This window comes from Cervus elaphus, chromosome 9 (genome assembly GCF_910594005.1).
Source record: "Cervus elaphus chromosome 9, mCerEla1.1, whole genome shotgun sequence".
NCBI lineage: Eukaryota > Metazoa > Chordata > Mammalia > Artiodactyla > Cervidae > Cervus > Cervus elaphus.
The window spans coordinates 47,040,047-47,061,288 of record NC_057823.1 but is presented as its reverse complement, the minus strand read 5'-3'; the positions used below and the strand labels follow the sequence as shown (position 1 = coordinate 47,061,288).

Sequence of the window (21,242 nt, the reverse complement as noted above, 5' to 3'; positions counted from 1 at the left end):
GCTGTCCCCTCGCTTCCTCTGTGCGGGGGCAGAGGGGCTGTCCTTGGTCTGCCTCTGGGAGCTGATTCCATCCATGCTGGGTGGGCAGCTTGGGGAGCAGTGTGCCCTGTGGCAGTTCATCTCACACCGACTCTGACACATCCTCCTGATTCATGGCCAAGAAGCCTGCTCAGTCAGGGATTAGCTCATCCCTGTCCCCTGAGCCTTTGATCTCGACTTGGGCACACACGCCTGAGCACAGAGAAGACTATTGGCCACTAAGTTGGGGCTAGAACAGTCTCACTGGCCCATCTGTCCTGATGAAGTGGGCAAATGCTTGTTGATTTTGTCACCGAAGCCTGCTTTTTGGGCATCATGCAGGACATTTCTCAGAGTGTCTCTAAGGGCAGAGCTGGACTGTCCCCTTAGTCTCCATGTAGGCCAACCCTGGCTGTCACCAGTGGGCACTCTGGCCCTCAGAGAAGAGAGGGTCTTGGCCAAGGCCTCAGGGGAAGCCTTGAAGGAGGGCGGGTCACTGGACCCCCAGACACCAAGGTCTTCTCACCATGAAGGTGAGCACAGAGGAACCATGGTTGTGATCGTGGAAAAGAGATGACAGGCTGCCCTGGAGCACACCCCAGGATGGGGTCTCTAGGAAGACCTTCTTCCTCAAGCCTGGCCTCTGAGAGGAGACCAGACTGAAGGCTAGGCGCAAGGTTCTCCCAGTGTTCCCCTGGTGGGCACCTGCAGTGGTCAGCAGTTTGGGCTCTGTTTATTACTCCGGGGTCAGCAGGGACAGCAGGACCACTGACCCTTTAACTGCATCCCCTGGCAACACCAAGAAAGTACCCGTCAGCTTGGGAACTCCTGAGCACTGGTGACTGTCAAATTCATCTCATACTCACCTCGGAGAACATAGTAGGTGCTTGACATACAGTAGGTGCTGAATGAATGAATGAATGGTTGAGGAGAGTGCATGGATGAGAGGGTGGTTGGACTTGGTCTTGGGATGTTTTGGAGTCTTTTCTTGGAGGAAAGTGAAAAAATCCTCCTGAGTTTCACCTGAAGGAGAGCATCCTTCCAGTGTTCCAGGTGAGCAGTTTGTGGGAGGAGCCAGTGGTGGGAAGTGGTACCTGTCTCCACTCCCCCCTTTGCCGTCAGGGATGCCCATCCATTGTATATGGCTTCTCTTAGCCTTCTCAGATCCTATTATGCCAACGTAAATTGAGTTACAGCATCAAAAGCTCTTTGTTTGGTGAACCAAGCACTTTGTATTAGTTACTACATCTGTCTTGTTATTTTGTGTCATCTTCGCTAGAAGCCTGCCTGCATGTCCTGGAGGAGAAAGCTGTAGAGACTAAGTGATTTATGAAATCTATTTGGATCTTTTGGGTATTCTTAAATGGGATAAACATTGGCATGAGGCTCCAGTACTTGCAGGGGAGCTGAGGAGAGGGTCCAGTGTCTCCCTTGCCCCAGGAGAATCGTAGCGCCCGTGGTCCTTCATCCTGGACACGATCAGCGAAGGTGTGACTGATTTTCTCTATAATTTAATTAGGAACAGTCTGTTAGAAACAGTTCTTGCAGAATGGATGTAGGGATGTGAGGATTACTAAGGCTGCCAGTTCTTTGCATCTGTACAGTTTAAAAAACAGCAGTTTTCCCCACATTATAAAAGTATTATGGTATTCATTGTAGACGATTTGAAAATTAGAGACAAAGCACAATGAAAAACAAATTCTGGTTCCCATCACTGAGTGTAAAACACTGTTAACACTTTAGTGTGTGACTTTCTAGAGACTCTTCCAGGGGTGTGTGTGTGTGTGTGTGTCTGTGCGCGCGCGTGCAGGCCCATATATATGTACTTACAATTTTTACAAGAAAGGGGTCAAAAGTGTACTTGCCTTTTAGCCTCACAACTGTGGTGTCTTTGGTTCCCCAGGAAGCTGGCTGACTGTCAGCTCACATAAAACCTTCTTCCCTGGCCACCACTGTCCCCTAGGGAATCTGATCCATCTCAACATTCAGCGGGGTGATGGGAAATGGACCACATGTCACCGACACCTAAAGCTCTGTGCCTGCTGGGGGGTCCTCGTGGGAGAAGAGTTAGAGCTGAGTCCCCCGAGTGCCCTTGATGGCTCAGGAAAGACCAAGCAGTTCTGCGCCTCTTGGTGGCTCTTCCCTGCCCGGGGCTGGATGGATATTGACGGGGCCCTATGTGGCCGGCCTCCTGGGCCTTGAGGGCTGCAAGACCCCCGGTTGTTCCCATGTCTCCTGCTCTGCCCTTTGCCTCACCCTAGATCACTTAGGAGGCCCTTCTGCCTGAGGATGGCTCCAGGGAGGTTGTGTGGCCTCGCATGCAGGGAGCAGAATTTGGAGTTGGGGCAGAGGGGCGGGTGGGGTGGAAGAAATCCATGCTTGGCAGGCCTTTCACCTTGTGGAGGAAAATAAGGAGCCTATGAACTTCGGTCTTCTCGCCGGCCTTAGGGGAACTTGACTCTTCTTCCCTCACTCACTCACAGGCGATGTTAAAGGCTCTCTGCCTTAGTTTCGATTTGTGAGGGAGTATTTGTTCAATGTCCACTTTCCATTTTCCTGGAGAATCAATCCTCCTTGTCAGAAACACATAGTTCTGAGGTGATGTGGGCATCGAGCTCCCGGGCAGTGGGAGGGAGGCAGGGCACATGTGGGGTGGGGACAACACTCCTTATTCAATATTCTTTGACCTCCCAGCTCACCCTGATTTGGTTCAGTCGATTGTCCCCCTGCTGTCAGGAAGGCCTGCCCTTGAACGTGGCTGAGGATTCATCACCTGTCAGAGGCAGCCAGGTGTGTCTGCACATGGTGATGCTGGGGTCTCGTTAGTCAGCTTAGTAATTAAAAGCAAACAAAGCCTGGATGGAGACCTGTTGGTGTTGCTGGGGGCACTGAGGCAGAAACCAGCGGGAAGGCTGCCAGGTTCCAGGGCCTGGGAAGACATGGTGTCCTGAGAGGTGACAGAGAGGTGCCAAGTCCCCCCCGTGGGGGAAGCACATGGCCCCATCCCAGGCCATCCTGCAGGGCCACTAGGTCCTCGCTCCCATCTGGGCCTGGGTTGCACCTCCTGTGCTGTTAGTGAAGGACAGCAAGGCCTGTTCTCACATCACAGCCCTGCTGGGTCCTTTATTGGAATCAAACCGGGTGTTGGCAACATCCTAAGAAAGAACTAAATCTTAGTTATTGAGTAGTACAGAGGTGGGCTTCAAACCCAGAGCTGCCTGACCCTTGAGACTTAACATGTGCTCTTTTTCCACAGGTGGCCTGTGTAAAGGGCTGAATGGGTGGTTCTCTCCAGAGGTATGTCCATATCCTTGGAAACTGTAGATGTGACCTTAGTTGGAAAAAGGGTCTTTGTGGATGTAATTAAGTTAAAGATGTTGAGATGGGGTGACCATCTTGTGTTTTTCAGGTGGGCCACAAGCCCGATGACAAGTGTCCATTTATAGTAAGAGAAAGGCAGAACGAGATTTGAGACAGGGAGAGGAAGACACAGATGGGAGAAGAGGAGGCAATCTAACCACAGAGAGATTGTGGAGTGATATGGCCACAAGCCAGGGAATGCTGAGCCATCAGGAGTTGGAAGAGGCAAAGAGTGGACTCTCCCTTGGAGTCCCTGGAGGTTGTGTGGCCCTGATGGATTTCCGACTTCTGGGCTCCAGGTCTATGAGAGAACACATTTCTGTTCTTAAAAAGTTTGTTACTGCAGCCGCAGGGAAATAACACAGGGTGGCTCAGCCTGTCAGAGCTGGAGATCTGCAGCCCCTTTGCTATTGTAGCAGCGACTTTTTGGATTTGGGGCAGCCCTGCTGGAATAGAGCCTGGCCATGGCAGCATGTGGCGCCTCTTGTACCCATCCTTCCAGGCCTCTCATGACATCCATGGCATCACAAGCTGCCATAGTCTCCATGTCCTTCTCGTGTACCCCGGAGTCCCCAGCCTTGGAACACAGCGAAAGCTGACCTGATGTTGCACATACATCTTTTATGAATGGATTTTGCTCAGCTCTGAGGTTGTCTGTTTCTTGCCTGGAGGCAGTGGCAGGAAGTTGGTGCTGTTTGGGGCCCTTTAGCCCTGAAGTGGCCTACTCTCTCTCCTGCCTCACCGGCAGGTGACCTCACAAGAAAGTTATAAATAGCAATTAGGGATGGGTTCTGAGTGCCTTGAAGTGGAAGTACCATCATTTGATGACAGTTCAGTGCAGGGGAGACAGGAGGACGCGGGGGGCCATCGCTTCTCCTCCGTTCTGATGGTAATCAGAGCAGGCAGATGTCTCCGACAGCTGGGGCTAATAGGCTGTCAGACAGGGCCAGGCCGGCCTGGGACATCCTCTGTGTGTCCTGGCCCTGGTCCAGCCCAGACCAAGGGAAATCAAGCATGGGGCTGAGGAGGGAGGCTGTGGACCTGCTGGCAGAGACTGTGCCCACCAACCCCCCACCCCCAACCCCAGGATGAAAACTCACTCACTGGGAGTGTAGTGGGGGGGTCTCCTCCATCCAGTCTGGACAGTTTTTCCATTTGTGGGAAATGGTCATTTGAATTATTGATGAGAGATGAAAACTAGGCTAATTCAGTTCAATTTCTCCAATGGACAAAACTATTTATAATTAACCTAGCATCAAAGGTCAAGGCAGTGGTAAATGACTGGGGTGGCAGAAGAATTGTAATAGAGACCCACTTTGCGCTGAGGTGGAATTTATTCAAGAACCATGTTGAGAAGTGCTCTGAAATGAATTTCTGACTCAAGACCAGAGTGTGGGGCTACCTGCAAGACCATCTCTCAGCATTGGGACATTTTGAGCAAAAGAGGGTCTGGGTCTGTTTTTTCAATGTGTGGCCCTGAAGAGGGAGTGAGCTGGTGGTTTCTGGGGATGGGAAACCAGGATGTTCTTGACTTGTCCATCCATGCAGCTGGGGCTTTGTCTTTGGGAGGGATCCTGGACCAAGGTATTATTCAGCAGACTTGACAGGAAGAGGACTCAGGGGTCTGACAGAGGGTAGTGGTTTCTTCTAGCGCTTGCCTAGATCCTCCTCCAGCCTCCAGGGTGCACCTGCCCACTTTGGGCAAGAGCAACTTGGCTGTTTTGGCAAAGAGTTCTGTCTCTGACATCACATTGCATCTCTGGAAGGTGTTCTCAGTCCTTCTGGGAGTTAGGTTTCTGATTTTCTGAGGACTGGGCTTCCAGTAAGACCTCCCCACTGTATGACTGGTCCCTTTAGACTTAAGGTCAAGCTAAGGCCTCACCACTTCTGTCCTGGGACCCCTGACACATGCCCTAGGGAGGGGAGGGGAGGAGTCCTATCCTACAGAATGTGACTGTAGCTCAGTAGACCAACCAGGCTGCCTTGGGACACTCTCTTCAGATGTTTTCCATTCGTTTCTTATTTTTATTTTTTAATATTTATTTATTATTTGACTGTACTGAGTCTTAGTTGTAGCATGTGGGATCTTCGATCTTTAGTTGTAGCATGTGGGATCTGGTTCCCTGACCAGGAATTGAACCTGGACCCCCTGCATTGGGAGCACAGAGTCTTAGCCACCGGACCCCCAGGGAAGTCCCTGTCCATTTGATTCGTTTCCTGGGAGGCTGAAGCTGATTTTGGAAGGAGCTGAGGGGGATATATGGGTGGCCCAAGAATGCCTGGTGAAGACCAAATCTGGCTCTGCTTTCCACTTGTCCTCATTTAATGTCCTTGACTCTGTAGAAACTCTAGGCTTCTTGACTGAAGATTTGCCTCCCATTTGTCTCCTGAATATTATGGAACTTAATCACCTTCTAATCTACCGTATGGGGCTTCCCTGGTGGCTCAGCTGGTAAAGAATCCACCTGCAATGCGGGAGACCTAGGTTCAATACCTGGGTTGGGAAGATCCCCTGGAGGAGGGAACGGCTACCCACTTCAGTATTCTGGCCTGGAGAATTCTATGGACTGTATAGTCCATGGGGTTGCAAAGAGTTGGACATGACTGAGCGACTTTCACTTTTCAGTCTACCATATACTTTCCCTATGTATCATGTCTGTTGCTTATGGTCTGTTTCCATGTCCGCAACTGCAAATGTACGCTCCTCCAGGGCACAGACACTGTTTTGTTCGTTGCCGTAGCCTAAGTAAGATCTTAACAGACATTGTTAAAAGGACGAATGAACAAATGACTAACATTTCTTTCCCATAGACCTACAGAATTTTTTTTTTTCACCTTTCTCTGGAAGGTTAATTCTCTGATTCTTAATTTTATTTTAATTTTTTTGGCCTCTTTTTGAATGGAGTTAAAGTTTGTGGGTTCTGATAAAGGGTCTGCTGGAGGAATATGAAACTACTTCCTCAAGATGGGTTCCATATTCTTTTTGAAACAATGCTTTCCACAGACCGTATGTCTGTGCATTTCCATGACAGTCCCTGGGGACCTCCCACCTCCAGTTTTCCTTCATGCTGGAGCCTGTGTTATTTCACAAAGCTCTGCTCTCATCTCCTTTGGTTTCTGTAGTTTTGAAGTCCACTCACCTCTCAGTAATGAGGAAATAACCACTGCTGCTGTGTGTGACCTCCAATTTTAATTGGATTTCAGATCGGTTTTGAATGAATGAGTGAAGTTGTTGGGCTGTTGGAACAAGCGCTTCTAGTAATGAGATGAAACCATTACATTAATTTCCTTGGGACCTCTTCCTTCCCCTGCTCAGATTGTTTGCAGACACTGGTCAATGGTACATATAAATTGAGGTCTCAAAAGGCTAAATTAACAATTAATCGGAAGCATTTCTAAGCCCCTAAAATGGAAATAGTCCCTTGATTGTAAGAGGAAATCTACCTTCAGAGACCGCTTGTTATTGAAGACGTGCACCTTGAACACATCAGGGGAACGTGGAGTGAACTCTGGTTTATAAGGTCCAAAGGGGCAAAGAGTGTTCATACATCAAAGACATAATTTTTAGCATTTTGTCAGATCAGCTTTTCTCTTTCCTCGTGTTAACACAAAGTCTTGGAGGAAAAGGCGTCTCTGTCAGTCAAGGAGGGCAGCGGGTTTGATTTAGAGACATGACCCAGCAGCCACTCATAGTCACTCTTCCCTCTTACTGTGTCTCCTCAGCCTTCTCTGAGGTGCTTGGCATCGATACCCCTGCCTTTCATGCTCCTTTTTCCTGGGCCACCATGCTCCCTACACCTGGATTTCAGGCGTCTCTCCTTGCCTCCAGTGTCTCTCTGCCCACCCTTTCTGAGCACCAGTTCTGTAATTACCTTGCTCAAGAATCCTCAGTGACTCCCCACTGCTTGTAGGAGAAAGCAGGAGCTCCTCCCCCGGCTTCCTGCATGCACTCCCTCCTCTGCACCCTCTTCCCTACCCCAGGTGTGCTCCACTAGGCTGGCTCTTCCTCATGCCCCTCCCCACTCCCCACAGCTCTGCTAAGTCTCGCCTCCAGACTTTTTCACCCATTATTTCTAGGGTGGTCCATAGTATCTGTTGTCTAAGCCAGGATGGCTTTGATAAATGAAAGGGGACACTAGTAGTAATTGTGTTGGGACAATGAGTGTAAATTGGATGGTCCCAGGAAACCAGGAGGTGTGGTCACCTTAGCTGTGTCCTACAATTGTTTTCTCACTTTCCATCTCTGTTTTCACCCCCCTGCTCAGCTCTCCTCTGGAGAAGGAAATGGCAAACCACTCCAGTATTCTTGCCTGGAAAATCCCATGGACTGGGGAGCCTGGTAGGCCATAGTCCATGGGGTCGCAAAGAGTCGGACACGACTGAGCGACTTCACTTCACCTCAGTTCCCCTCAGATCTTTCCAGTCCTTGATGGCTCATTTCCAGGAGGTTTCTCTTGGTGAGTTGGAGAGTCTTCTCATGGTAAGTCTCCATGATAAGGCTGTGCCAGAAGCCCTTTTGGTTCCCCTGGCCCTGAGCTTCTCATCTGTGCACCTCCCAGTAGTGAGTGGGCACCCAGAGCAGGAGCAGGGATTCTGTCTCAGGAGGGGCCATTCCTGTCAGTGCCCAGAATCAGACCACAGGTGAGGGCACCTGGCGGAGGACAGCAATGGTGGCTTCTCAGGACCGGTTCTGGAGCAGATGCAGAGATTTTGCCCTAGTTGTGCATCTCCAAGAATGGTTCTCTGGGCCCCTGGTGACTCTGGGTACTACTGACCATTCTTTATCACAAAAAATGTGAACCATAAACAAAAGAGAAAAAAATATCACACAATGAATCCAAGCCCCTGCATGCTCACCAGGCAGATTCAACAATTATAAAACTCTCTTTGTTTTGACTCCTCTGTTCCCAAGGGCCATGTGGTTTTTGGTGTCAAGGTGGAAGGAGGAAGAAAGGCTGGAGAATGCACACCTACTTCTTAACTATCAGGAAACGACACCCAGAGTTTCTCATTCCGTTTGAGAGAGTCCATCTTACGGCCAGTCCTGGCTGCAGGAAAGGCTGGGACAGAGAGTCCCTTGTTGGCAACTGCTTCCCAGGTGGCGCGATTCCATTAAGAGGGCACGTCCTGGCACTGCTTCCTTGGTTTGTGCAGAGCCTGCTCGAGTGATGCAATCACTCAGGGACTTCTCATTCTGCTAGTTGTTGCTCATCTTGCCCACTATCTAATTCTTTTCCAGATATCCCTGGGTCCTAGGGAGGGTCTCTTTTTAGCTCAGCCTTGGCAAGATCCAGATGAAAAAGAGATGTGGACAACATGACATGCATCCCTCAGGGAATTCTGCTACTAATCAGAAGAAAGATCTTTAAATCAGTTTAATTGATTCTTTCTTTAATCTGTGTTTTTTACTATTTAACCTTACTTTCTTTCCTAACCTCTTTGTGAATTCTCCAAAGGTTGACAGCAACTGTAACATAATTTTAATCAACTTCTAGAGGAATGCATAAAACAAGTTTTCAGAAGACATAGCTTTCAAATAAAATCAGTAGCTGCTCTTATAATTTCCTTGTCAAACTTTGATCATTCCCTGCTTTTTTCTGAAAATAGCCCCTTATTAGTTAGAATGCAGTATTTACTTACAATGTACATTGAGTTGTTCTGCAATAGTTTAGTATGCTTTTTTTTTCTTCCAGGGAGGGGATAGGATATTGTATGTCTTGGTTCCTCCTTTATCCTAGCTCAGGGCTGGCCACAAATATTGCTGGTGGGTCAGTAGACGGCTCCTCTGTTGCCTAGAAAAGAAGTGACACATGAAGTTTGAATGCTAACACTTAAAAAAAGCTCAAGCTGTATGTGGTTTTGGGTTTGGTGCAATGTTATAGGGTTGGGAACCTCTGCTCTCCTTGTAAAGGAGCTCTATTTCCTCACTGTTATACACAGGCCAAGGGGCTATGAAATGTATGATCATGGACACTAGGAGGGGTCAAAACAAAGGACCATTTAAATGTTTCATGGGAAAAAAGTGTGCATCAAGTGGGGTAGGGAAAGAGAAGGTAATGCCCGTGCCAGACAAGCCTGTGGTTTTGAGTTGGCTTCTTGCCTGAGGGGGAGAAAACCTACATAGTCACCAGGAGACGTGTTTCCAGGCATTTGATGGCACTATAAATAGCATAAACAATGACAAGTCCCATGAACATCACTGATGGAGGAATTTGCCTTGAAGTTTCTTCTGGGATCTAATTTAAAGGAACATCTTGGTGAAACTGAGGTCATGAGGGAGGCAGAAATAAGTCGAGAGAAATGCGGTGTGACAGCCGAGCCCTCCCAGCCTGCCCGCCAAGCTGAGCTGGCTCTGCTGCGGGGAAGGACTCCAGGGAAGAGGCGCTGGCGGGAAGTGACCCCGCAGGAGACAAGGGTTCTGCAGCAGCGACCCCATAGGTCTGCTGCCACCAAGGCCCCGCAGGACAGAAGTGTGCCGAGCAGAGAAGAGGATCCAGGACGAGAAGATCAGAGTTCAAGTCTTACCTCTGCTGTTTGCTGTATACCATTGAGTGACCTTGAGCAAGTCACATGACCTTGAGCAATGACACTCCCTCATCTGAAAATGGAGCTGAAGCTGTGGCCCACTTGGGCTGCTGTCAGGACCTGAGTAGTCACATGTCCAAGGGCAGGAAGGGTGGCTGTCACGCTGTCAGTTCATTAATAAGAAGGTGCTGTCCAGGGAGGTTTTTATTGGGTTCCCCAGTCTGAAGAGTGATAAAGAGCCTGCCTGCCAGTGCAGGAGATATAAGTGACGAGGGTTCAATCCCTGGGTCGGGAAGATCCCCTGCAGGAGGAAATGGCAACCCACTCTAGTATTCTTGCCTGGAGAATCCCATGGACAGAGGAGACTGGTGGGCTACAGTCCATGGGGTTGCAAAGAGTCAGACACAACTGAAGCGACTTAGCACACACCAGTCTGAATATTCTTTCTGTTCAAGGCTTTATTTAGGCGTTTAGTTTCTGAAAAACAGACTTTCTTTCTTTAAAAAAATCAGAGTTGGGAATATGAAGTTGGAAAGCAAGAGGGCACATCCAGAACATTGCGGATGGGCAGCGGGTTTCATCTTGATCTCTGGATGAACTGTGCATGTCTCAGGTCACCTAAACCTGCCTGCAATCCCAATGCTATCAAGAGTTTAGCAAGTAAAGGGCATCCAGGCACAGAGGGGCCCGTAAATGGGAGCCTACAGATCCACGGGCCCTCAGGACGCACTTTGTTCTGCAGAGAAGACGAGATGCCTCGTGTGAGGTCTAGGAGATCAAACACGAGGGTCCTGCTGGCTCAGCAGTGATACCTCTGCTCCTCAGTTGCCCAGCAGAGCGGAGGCCTGGGGCTCCAGAGCCCCTGGAACTTGTTTCTAGAAGCTGTCAGGAGGGACGCTTCCCCCCACAGGGCCCTGTGCCCTCCAGCTATTCCTGTCCCCGCCCAGCTGGTGGGAGACAGAACGTGAGCCTGTTTATTTTCAAAGTGAAGCTGACTTTAGTCTCTTGTTCTAGGTGGTTCTTATTTTAGCTAAACCCTACAGTGTCTACCCTCAAGGCTGCAGGAAAGATTTCACTGTGTACCGCAGACAAGGAAGCAGCCGGCGGGGTCCGGAGCCCCGAGAAAGGGTTGGGGAAACAGTGCATCGCAGGCCGTGGGGGTGAAGGGCTGGGAGGGTTTGCCTGGTTCACAGAATTCTGTTGATCTTCCTGGAAATTGTGTATGTATATTTTGTCTTCAAAACAACATCTTCTTAAAATTTGTGGGAAGACAGGGGCTGGGGGACTGCATAGGGGACTTGAAGTTGCGTCCTTTTCCGAGATGAATGGGGTTCTTTCTGTGCTTGCAACTGAGGTCTAATTCCTCCTTCTAGAAAAGGAGTCTGGAGAGAGAAGGGATTTGTTATTATTGCTTTTGAATATTTTATTGAAGTATAGTTGATTAACAATGTGTTAATTTCTGCTGTACAAGAGAGTGATTCAGTTACACATACATACATTTTTTTTTCCACATTCTTTTCCATTATGGTTTATCACAGGATATTGAATATAGTGCTCTACAGTAGGACCTTGTTGTTTATCCATTTTCTGTATAACAGTTTGCATCTGCTAATCCCAAACTCTCAATCATTCCCTCCACCATGCCCCCTCCCCCTTGGCAAACACAAGTCTGTTCTCTATTTCTGTGAGTCTATTTTTGTTTTATAGATGTATTCATTTGTGGTCTATTTTAGATTACACATGTAAGTGATATATGGTATTTATCTTTCTCTTTCTGACTTACTTTGCTTAGTGTGATAATCTCTAAGTCCATCCATGTTGCTACAAATATTATTTCATTCTTTGCTCTGGCTGAGTAGTATTGTGTATACATACCACATCTTCTTTATTCATTCATCTGTTGATGGACATTTAGATTGGTTTCATGTCCTGGTTATCATAAATAGTGCTGCTACGATCTTAAGGGTGCATGTATCTTTTTAATTTATAGTTTTGTGCTGGGTATATGCCCAGGAGTGGGATTGCTGGATCATATAGTAATTTGCTTGTTAGTTTTTTGAGGAACTTCCATAATGTTTTCTAAAGTGGCTGCACCAATTTACATTCCCACCAGCAGTGTAGGAGGGTTCTCTTTTCTCCACACCCTCACCAGTATTAATCATTTGTGGAGGGAGATGGGATTTGGTGTGGGATGGAAGAAATGTAGGGGTGTATGAACCTCTTCTTTAGGGTGGATGGCACTGGAGTCTCCCCAGACTGAGTGGAAGATATTTGCAGCCCTCTGAGGCTTGCAGGATGATGCAGATATTGTAATACGCTGCATGAGCGGGCCATGGGAGCTGAATTTAATTTTAAGTCCGCTGGGAGATTCCAGCAGTGTGTTTCCGTGGTGCGGAATCATTATTTACAATGAAGCACTTACAGAGAAGTAGTAAAGTTAATGGAGGTTTCAGAGGAATTAGCCTGTTCCATTCCCCAATGGCACCCCTCTGCAGTAGCTGGATCAGGTGAGGAGGTGGTGCGCTGAGCTAGTGGAGTCTGGGGGTGGGGGATGGATAAAATCGGCAAGGACCCTAAAGCAGTGGGATCCAAGCCTTCAGAGACTTGCAAGCCTGCCTGTGATCAGCAACACCGAGTGGCTTTGTTGGGGGTTCTGGGGCTTTGCTGACCCTTGTGGCTCCTGGCTGAGTCAGTGCTCTTAGTTCCACTGACCATGTGGTCTTGCTGCTTCTGTAAGAAATGCCAGGAGTTGGAACATGTGCGGGTGGCCTGGGGGTCAGCCCCAGGCTCATGATCGCTGCAGGAGTGATCAGCCTGTGCCATGGATGGTGACCCACTCAGACCAGTCACGGGCCATGAGGTCCTTGGGCCTCAGAACCCAGGACAAGGCTGCTCCTGCCTCTCCACTCCCCGTGTACCCCTAGGGTTAGCAGCCAAGCAGATGTGGGTTTGAATCTGAATTCAACTGGATGACTTGAGCATGTTGTGTGGTCTCTTGAGCTTCATTTTCCTCATCTCTAAAGTAGCAACAGTGGTTACACCTGCATCCTGGGTTTTGGGGAGGGCTGTGTGGCATTTGGTACGGAGACCCTGAGCCCTGTGCCAGGCGCTGTGGAAGTCACGAGGCATTTGCACTTGCTGCACCCAGCCGTCTGTGAGTGTTTTGGGGGTGGCTTACCTGCAGACTGGGCTCCTCAGGCTTCCTTGCCAGGGGCCTTCTGGTGGGTTCTGCTGGCCGGAGGCCTGCAGGTGGGAAGGCAGGGGTGGCCTTGGTTCCTCTCAGCTCTCTCCTCCTTCCCCTTGTGGGTGGTCTCACAGGTGGGCAGCACCACAGTGGTCCTTCCTCCATGCTCCCAGCTCCTGGGGATGAAACCCCTGCTCTCTGCCTCCAGGTTGGTAACCTGGTCTCCTGCCATTGTGACCCAACCCCGGGGGAAGGTGTGGGCTCTTTGCTTTTCCTCATCTCTGGGTCACCTCACCTTCTCCTTCCTACTGTCCCAGTGCCTGTGTATGCCATTCACTATGTTAAATCTCCTCTGTGTAGAGGACTTAGTATAGTTTCTGTGTCCCTGACATGACTCCCATCATTTCAGTGGATCTCTTGTTAATCATAACAAGAGCAGGGCCTTGGAATCAGACCAGGCCAGGTTCACACATCGTGGCTCCACCCCTTCCTTGCTGTGTGATCTCTCTGTGTGCATCTGTAAAGTGGGGATGATTACAGAGTCAACTTCATGGGGTTATTGGGAAGATTTAATGAGACAGTTCTTTTATAATAGAAGTAAAATCTTTGCATAGTGTGGAATAGACAGTGACATGGCGTGAGGATATGTTTCTGGAAGTGTTAGTTGCTTTCTCAGGTTGATCCAGGGAGTGCTGGTGGGCCACTGGAAAGGGCGTGTGAGGTGGTGGACTTTGGCCTGTGTATCCTTGGGAAGCAGGGCCTGGAGGGCCATGTGACTGAGGACTGACTGAGCAGTCTCTCTCCTCCCAGATTAACTTTGAGCTTCAGCTAAGCCCCAAGGGCCAGGCCCTCCCTAGGCCCTTAAGTGCTAAGGCCTTTTCTCTAAGTCTCCAGGGCTCAGATAATCGAGGACAGGTCAGTGCCTCAGTGTGAGGCATCACTGGCCACGTGGCTTTTAAAATCTACTTAGTCATTCATTTTGCCTAATTAGCCAATGACCTCACACCAGCCTATAATGTGATTTTCCACTCAGAATGACACTCGTGGGGTTTGGAGAGCTGGAATATTTCATCTGCTGCCGGATGGGCAAACTTCCCAGCATTTCTCATTCAGGCCCTCCAGTGGGGAGGGTGGCACTTGGCCCCCTCCTGGGGTTTTCTGAGGGTCACAGGGCAGTGAAGGAATCGATAAGGCATCCTCAGGCCCCCACGGAGTGCTGGGTCAGCATCCCCACTCTGAATGGATTTCCCTGGACTTTTTTATCTCTGGAGTGTAGTGGTGGGGGCAGTCATGATGACCAGGCAGAGACTGCCAAACTTCAGGGGGGATCTGCATCAGCAGAGTTGGGATGACTTGCATCCTAAGCAGCTTGTCTGGCCTGGGTAGTCTTGCCCATCTGCCTGCACTCTGTCGGACTCTGTCTTTTCCTGGGGAGCTGGAGCTGTGACCCTGTGTTCAGAAGAGCCCCAGGGTGCAAGGTCCTCCTTTTAACTCCTGCCCTCCGCACTGGGGGTTCACTGGCCTCAGGAGCATCCTCTTCTTCAGACAGGTCAGCCCCCAGGTGTACTTTTCTGCCCCCAGCCTTTGCCATGTCACAGACCTTGCTGCTGATGCCCTCTCCTTTCTGCAAGTGCAGATCCTATTTGCTCTTTAAGGCCTTAGGGAACTTTCCCTGCTCTTTAGAGGCCCACTTACCTCTCTCCTTCCTGCCTCCTCTGTATTGTGCAACAAACACTTCATTAGGTTTTGCCTGACATGATTCTCCAGGTATTTGCAAATGTCAGGCTGGAGACTCTGTGGGCTTCTATAATGCTCAGCTTTACACAACCAGCCATATAGGGGTACAAATTTCCCTTTGGGGCCTTGGGTGCAATTCTGGCTACTCTTACCAGGAAGACAGAGTTTTCAGGGATTTGCTGTATGGGGCAATTAGTTAGGACTTCCCCACCTGTGGTTGAGGGCTTCCCTGATAGCTCAGTTGGTAAAGAATCTGCCTGCAATACAGGAGACCCTGGTTCAATTCCTGGGTCAGGAAGATCTACTGGAGAAGGGAAAGGCTACCCACTCCAGTATTCTGGCCTAGAGAATTCCATGGACTGTATAGTCCATGAGGTTGCAAAGAGTCAGGTACGACTGAGTGACTTTCACTTTCACCTGTGGTTGGGGACGAGCACCAACTAAAGGTTTCTTAATCCGACTTTGTGCTGGGAAAATTAAAAAATTAATTCCTAGAACTCACCCCCTAACACTTTGTTTTAGTAAATCTGGAGGCAGGGCCTGGGATTGTGTGGTCTAAACCCACAATGCCAGAGTTCTATGCCAGAGTTTGGGCACCCTGGCATAGAACAACACATGAAGAACAATCACCTTTATGACTATGCCACATTCTGTATTTTGGAGGACAGTCTTATCTCAAGTATTCTGTCCCACTGCTCCCACAAACTACTGGAATGGTCCAGAATGCCCAAGTTTTGTTATCCCAAATGAGTGTCTCAGGCCACCTCTCAGACATCAGTAAGGTAGCAAACCTTCTCCGGACCTGCAGTCCTGAGTTGGGAAGCGGGAAATGGGTGCCTTCCCATGGAAGCAGCTGAATCACGAGGCACTTGATTTTCACTTCTCTTGGAATCTAAGATTTAGCCAAGAGTAATTCAAGTCTCCTCTGCATGATTCATTCAGACCTAAAACGACCTCAGTAAGAAAAGCCCACACTTGTGCTGTGTCAGTGGCCCCATGGGGGACCCACTGGTTTAGAACTTCTCTGTTCCTGGGGTAGATATCCTTCTTGTCCCTTTCAGCCCTGTCTTACTTCAGCCCCCTGGAGCAGTGGTTTTCAACCCTGGCTGCCCATTAGAACCACACACTGATACCCAGGCCCCTTGCGCTGAGATTCTGACTTAGTTGGTCAGGGTGGGGCCCTCACTTGGGTTCTGAGGCGACCTGGACCTGAGAAACACCTGGAACAAGCCATGTCATCATATGTATGCATGCAGTACAGTGGGAGCTAAATCAGAGCAGAATTTAAGAAAAATGTCTGTGCTTTGGCACAATTTAGAACGTTCCTTACTGAGCTCTAGTTTTCCTTATCTTCAAGGTTCCTTATTCGGTTTTTCAGAAAACCTGAAACTGTCTTTCTCACTGTAGCACCTGATGCTTCAAATTGACACCTAAAGTGGACATGTCCCCAGAGCCCGACTTGCTGACTGCAGTGACCTCCTGCCCTTGACAGAGTTGCTTGGGTTACTGCCTCCCCTTCACTCTCCTTATCAGTCTGAGCCCTCTTCAGCCCTTATGCTTTTATGATGGGAAGCTGAACTTCCTGCTCCTGTGAGTTATCTGAATGTTCTTTCCCCAGAGCATCACAAAGGAGAGAGAGCAAGAGGAAGTCTGTACCGGTGCCATGTTTCTCTTCACCGTCCCCTTGTTCTTGCTTATCTTCCAGGTTGGCTGCTGTCACTGTCCTCCACAATGTGCAGGGTCCACGGGCATGGAATCAAGATTACCCATGAGTCCCCCCAGCTCCTTCTCAATTTGGCTTCCAAAAGAGGAACATGTTCTCTATGTTGACTACTGGAAGACTTTGTATTTTAAACCAAGTGTGGCTTCCTTGCAGTCTCCAAGGGAAGGGGGCACATGTGGTCTGTTCCTCCATTCTCTCCTTCGCTCACCCCAAGCCTTGTGCTAAGACCTGGCCAGCCCCAGGACAAACACTCACTCTCTTAAATTCTGTTGAATTTCTTGCTTTTCCTGGACGGGGTTTACTCTGGGAGGCTAGCATGAGGAATAGTAGTGTTAGGTTGTACGTTCTTACTTCAGCAGGCTGTCACTGTGCTTGTTGGTGATAACCCCTAGTTTCACACACCCTCTTGTGTGGTGTTTAATCTAGTAGCTCGTTGGAGGAGATTTTGACCAGCTAGGGATGGAACTTGTTAGTATGAAGGTGTGCAATTCCCGCCCACTCTCAGAATTCCAAATAAGCCTTTTCTTTCTTTGGAATGGAATTGCTCTTACCCTTTGCAACTGTCTTATAGGATTCATTAGTTCTACTATCAGAAACAGATTCCTATTAAAGTCAGTTAATAAACTGTGATAATCTCTCGGTAGACCTGGAGCCAGGAAATACAGGAGCCTGACCACAGCAATGCCAAGGGGGAAACCCTGCTTCTTCTTACTTGGCAGGGGAGGGTAGGTTCCCACCACTTACATATGCAGTGGATTCAAGGGACTGCAAAGGGTTCTGTTGTAGAAATTTAGGGGAAAGGAAAGAAAAATCAATGCAGACCCTGTGTTTTTCTCTCAGTGCAGGAAAACTTTTGTCAGGTAAAAAGATGAAACATCTGAGACTAAGATACAAACATCTGAGACTAAAATACATCGCATTTTGACATAATGCCTTCCTCAAGTCCTAGCATAGTTGGAACTTGATTATTCTAGACCCACACTGTTCAACAGGATGGCTACCAGCCACACGTGACTCTTGGGCAGTTGAAATGTGGCTAGTCCAAATCGAGATATTCTGCAGGTATAAAATGCACACTTGAGTCTGGAGACCTGGTACAAAGAAAATATGTAAAATAGCCAGTTAATTTTTTTATATTGATTGAAATACTAATAATTGAGATATATTGGATTAAATAAAACACTGATAATTAATATTAAAATTAATTTCACTTGTTTCCTTTTCTCCTTTTTAAAATGTGGCCATTAGACAAGTCATAGTTACCTATTTGGCCCTTATTTGTGGCTTACATCATATTTCTGTTGGATGGTATGGGGGGTAAGCTCTCCCGTGCTGGACAGGGGACTGATGACTTCTCCTGAAGATGAAGATGACCTTGTAGTTGAGATGCTCTCTGGTCCTCTTGGTCTGTCCTTTGCTCCAGTCTGTCCTCCATGGAAAGCCAATCGCCAGATGGTTAACAAGATGGTCCATGGGGAGGCATCTCCCCAGGAACTTTGCTTTGGAAGCCCCAGCCCAGTTTGTCCTTTTTCTTTGTTCAGATCAGGAGCAGGACCCAGTCTAGTGACCGTGTCAGAGTTCAGGAAATATCCAGCAAACATTTACAAGTGCCCCTGAGGCTGGGCACGGGGCACTAGGAAGCAGCAGTGGACATGGCTGGTAAGTTCCTGCCCTCCATCTGCTGGAGGAAACAGACAATAAACAAGTACATGGACAGTATGTCTTTAGGGATGAACATTATACATGAACCTAAAGTAAAGCAGAGATGCTGAGTCAAAAATGATGGAGGAAGATATGGGGAGCTACCTTGCATTGGGTGGTCTGGGAAGGCATCTCTGAGGAGGTGATGTTTAAGTATAGATTTGAATGACAAGAAAGACTTTGTCATGTGGACATGTGAAGGCTGAACACTCTCTCTCGAGAGGGATCAGCTCTGGCAAAGACCCTGACATCTGGCCGAGGCTGGTGTGTTTGAGGACTGGAAGAAGACTGATCAGAGGGGGTGTGATGGGAACTGGGGTTGGAGAAATGTCAGGGGGTGGATCACATGGGACCCTGTGGCCACAGTAAGGAGTTCAGGGATTAGTGTAAGAGTCTGGAAGCCAGGGAGGGATGAGGTCACTCTGGCTCCTCTATGGAGGGTGGACAGCAGGGAAACACGGAATCGGGAAGAACAGTGGAGATGGTGCTTCCAGGCAGATGTGATAGTGAGTGAGCGAGAGTGGCACAGTGTGGTGGAAAGAACTGGTTATTTTGGCAGTGAAGCTGCCTTGAGTGACTGATAGGCTATGAGGGATGAAGGAAAGAGAGGAATCGTGGAGGATGCCTAGATTTTTATCCTGAGTAACTGGATAGATGGATGGTGGGATTCCTTACCGAGAGGGAGAAGCCTGGGAAAGGAATGAATTTTCAAGAAGTGGAAATCAAGAGGGTATCAGAAGTGTAATTTCAGATGTATTGAGCTAAAGATTCCTTTAGACATTCTATGTGGAGACACTGAGGAGGAGCTTGGGTTTCTGACCCTGGATGGAGCTCAGGGGAAAGGTCTAGGCCTGTGGTATAAACGCAGAAGCCACAGGTACCTGCATGGCATTTAAAGCCACAGCTCTGATGTTATCCCCAGGGAGCTGGGATAGAAGGGGAATGAAAGGGTTCTGAGAGTCCTCTAGCACTTAGAGGCAGAGTAGAGGAAAGGGGGGCCAATAAAGGGGATGGCAAACATGATTGAAGGCACAGAAGCCACACCTGAAATGTTGAAAACTCCTGAGCCTACCTCTGGTTGACTCCAGGTATGCGCTCCTAGGCTCTGGCCATTTGGTGATTGTGTTTGAGGAATCCCTGCTGGCTCAAATGGTAAAGAATCTGCCTGCAATGCCGGAGACCTGGTTTCGATCCCTGGATTGGGAAGACCCCCTGGAGAAGGACATGGCAACCCACTCCAGTATTCTTGCCTGGAGAATCCCATGGACAGAGGAGCCTGATGGACTGCAGTCCATGGGGTCACAGAGAATTGGACATGACTGAGTGAATAACACGGGCCCAGGGAGGCCTCAGGTTGGGTGGGGAAGAGGCAGGGCTCCATGGCTGCCTCGGGCAGTCCTCCTGCTATCTCTGCATCCCAGGATGTGTCCAGGATGTTATGAGAACAACTTTTGTTCAGGATGGGATTTCAGTCAGGTTTCCACTGATGTGAGCAATGTAGATTTCACAGAAGAGGCATCCCCTGATTAAAACTTGAAGGGTAGTGAGAATTAAGATGGCAGAGGACCCTCTAGGTTTGAAACCAAAACCTGAGGCAGGAGTAACATGGGGTGTGTGGGGAAGGGGTGAAAATACAGGGGCCTTTATGAAGTCTGTTGAATTTCAGTAAATGAGATAACTTATTAAGTAGCAATGTCAGAACTCAATAACATTTTCTTTCCCCAAAATAGAGGTTTTACGTCGTTAGGTAGGAGAAATATGGGCTTCCCTGGTGGCTCAGTCAGTAAAGAATCTGCCGCTATTCAGGAGACCCGAGTTTGATCCATGGGTTGGAAAGATCCCTTGGAGAAGGAAATGGCAACCCACTGCAGTATTCTTGCCTGGGAAATCCCATGGACAGAGGAGCCTGGCAGGCTACAGTCCATGAGGTCGAAAGAGTAGAACCCGACTTAGCAACTAAACTACCTATTACTAGGACAAATAAGTCCTGATGGGCTGGTGCCTGCTTGGAAATAGCATAACACTTTTGAGGAGTGGAATGGTGCAATAAGGGTGGTGTCTGAGGCTGATGAATCTGGTATGGGGCAACAGGAAAAGTGTCTGAGTTTCTGAAATACAAGTATCGCAGGCGTTCTGCCTAGGGGACAGCAGTAAGGCTGGAGATGGGGCACTTAGTAGGTTGTACAGAGGAATCAGAGGGTCTGACAGCTCTGAGACTCTAGACCAGCCCATGGGTGTTGCCTGTGAGAGGGGCAACCCCATGGGTAGTGTCCCCAGGCATCAGGGTAGTCCTAGGATTCATCAGCAGCAGTCAGAAACCTGCGCAGGCAGATGTATGCAGAGGAAGGCCTTTGGGGTGACTCCCAAGCTCTCCTTGCTTTAGACAATGGGTGTAGCCTGAGGACGAAGAAGGCAATGGCACCCCACTCCAGTACTCTTGCCTGGAAAATCCCATGGACGGAGGAGCCTGGTAGGCTGCAGTCCATGGGGTTGCGAAGAGTCAGACATGACTGAGCGACTTCACTTTCACTTTTCACTTTTATGCATTGGAGAAGGAAATGGCAACCCACTCCAGTGTTCTTGCCTGGAGAATCCCAGGGATGGGGTCACACAGAGTCAGACACGACTGAAGTGACTTGGCAGCAGCAGCAGCAGCAGTAGTCTGAGGAGGGAAAGTGACCCCCAAACACACAGCACACCCGTGGCCTTGAAGCACCTATCCCAACTGCGCATCAAAACTGCTGTGCAATTACTTATTAAATGTCTTTATCTCCAGCCAGGCCACACTCTCATGCAATGTGGGATGCCCAGATCACAGCACTCGGCCTGTCAAAGTCCTGTCTGTGTTTCCAGCAGCCCTGCTGGGAAGAACAGGCTTCTCCCACGTGGCCCTTTACACTTGGCAGTTATGGGATGCCCGCTGTGAGCAGAGTCCTCATGCTGGTCGAGCTCCCTCCTCCTATCTCCATCCTGAGCTGCTGACTGGTCTCTCTT

The 21,242-nt window shown here is 49.0% G+C and overlaps 1 long non-coding RNA gene across 1 annotated transcript in view; it reads left to right on the top strand.

The window, feature by feature from the left end:
* Nucleotides 1-3,274: 3,274 nt before the first annotated feature.
* Nucleotides 3,275-21,242, top strand: part of LOC122700977 — a 197,677-nt gene continuing 179,709 nt past the window's right edge. The window contains exon 1 of the long non-coding RNA XR_006342886.1: nt 3,275-3,315. This is a non-coding gene — a long non-coding RNA (uncharacterized LOC122700977). The remainder of the gene's footprint in view (nt 3,316-21,242) is intronic.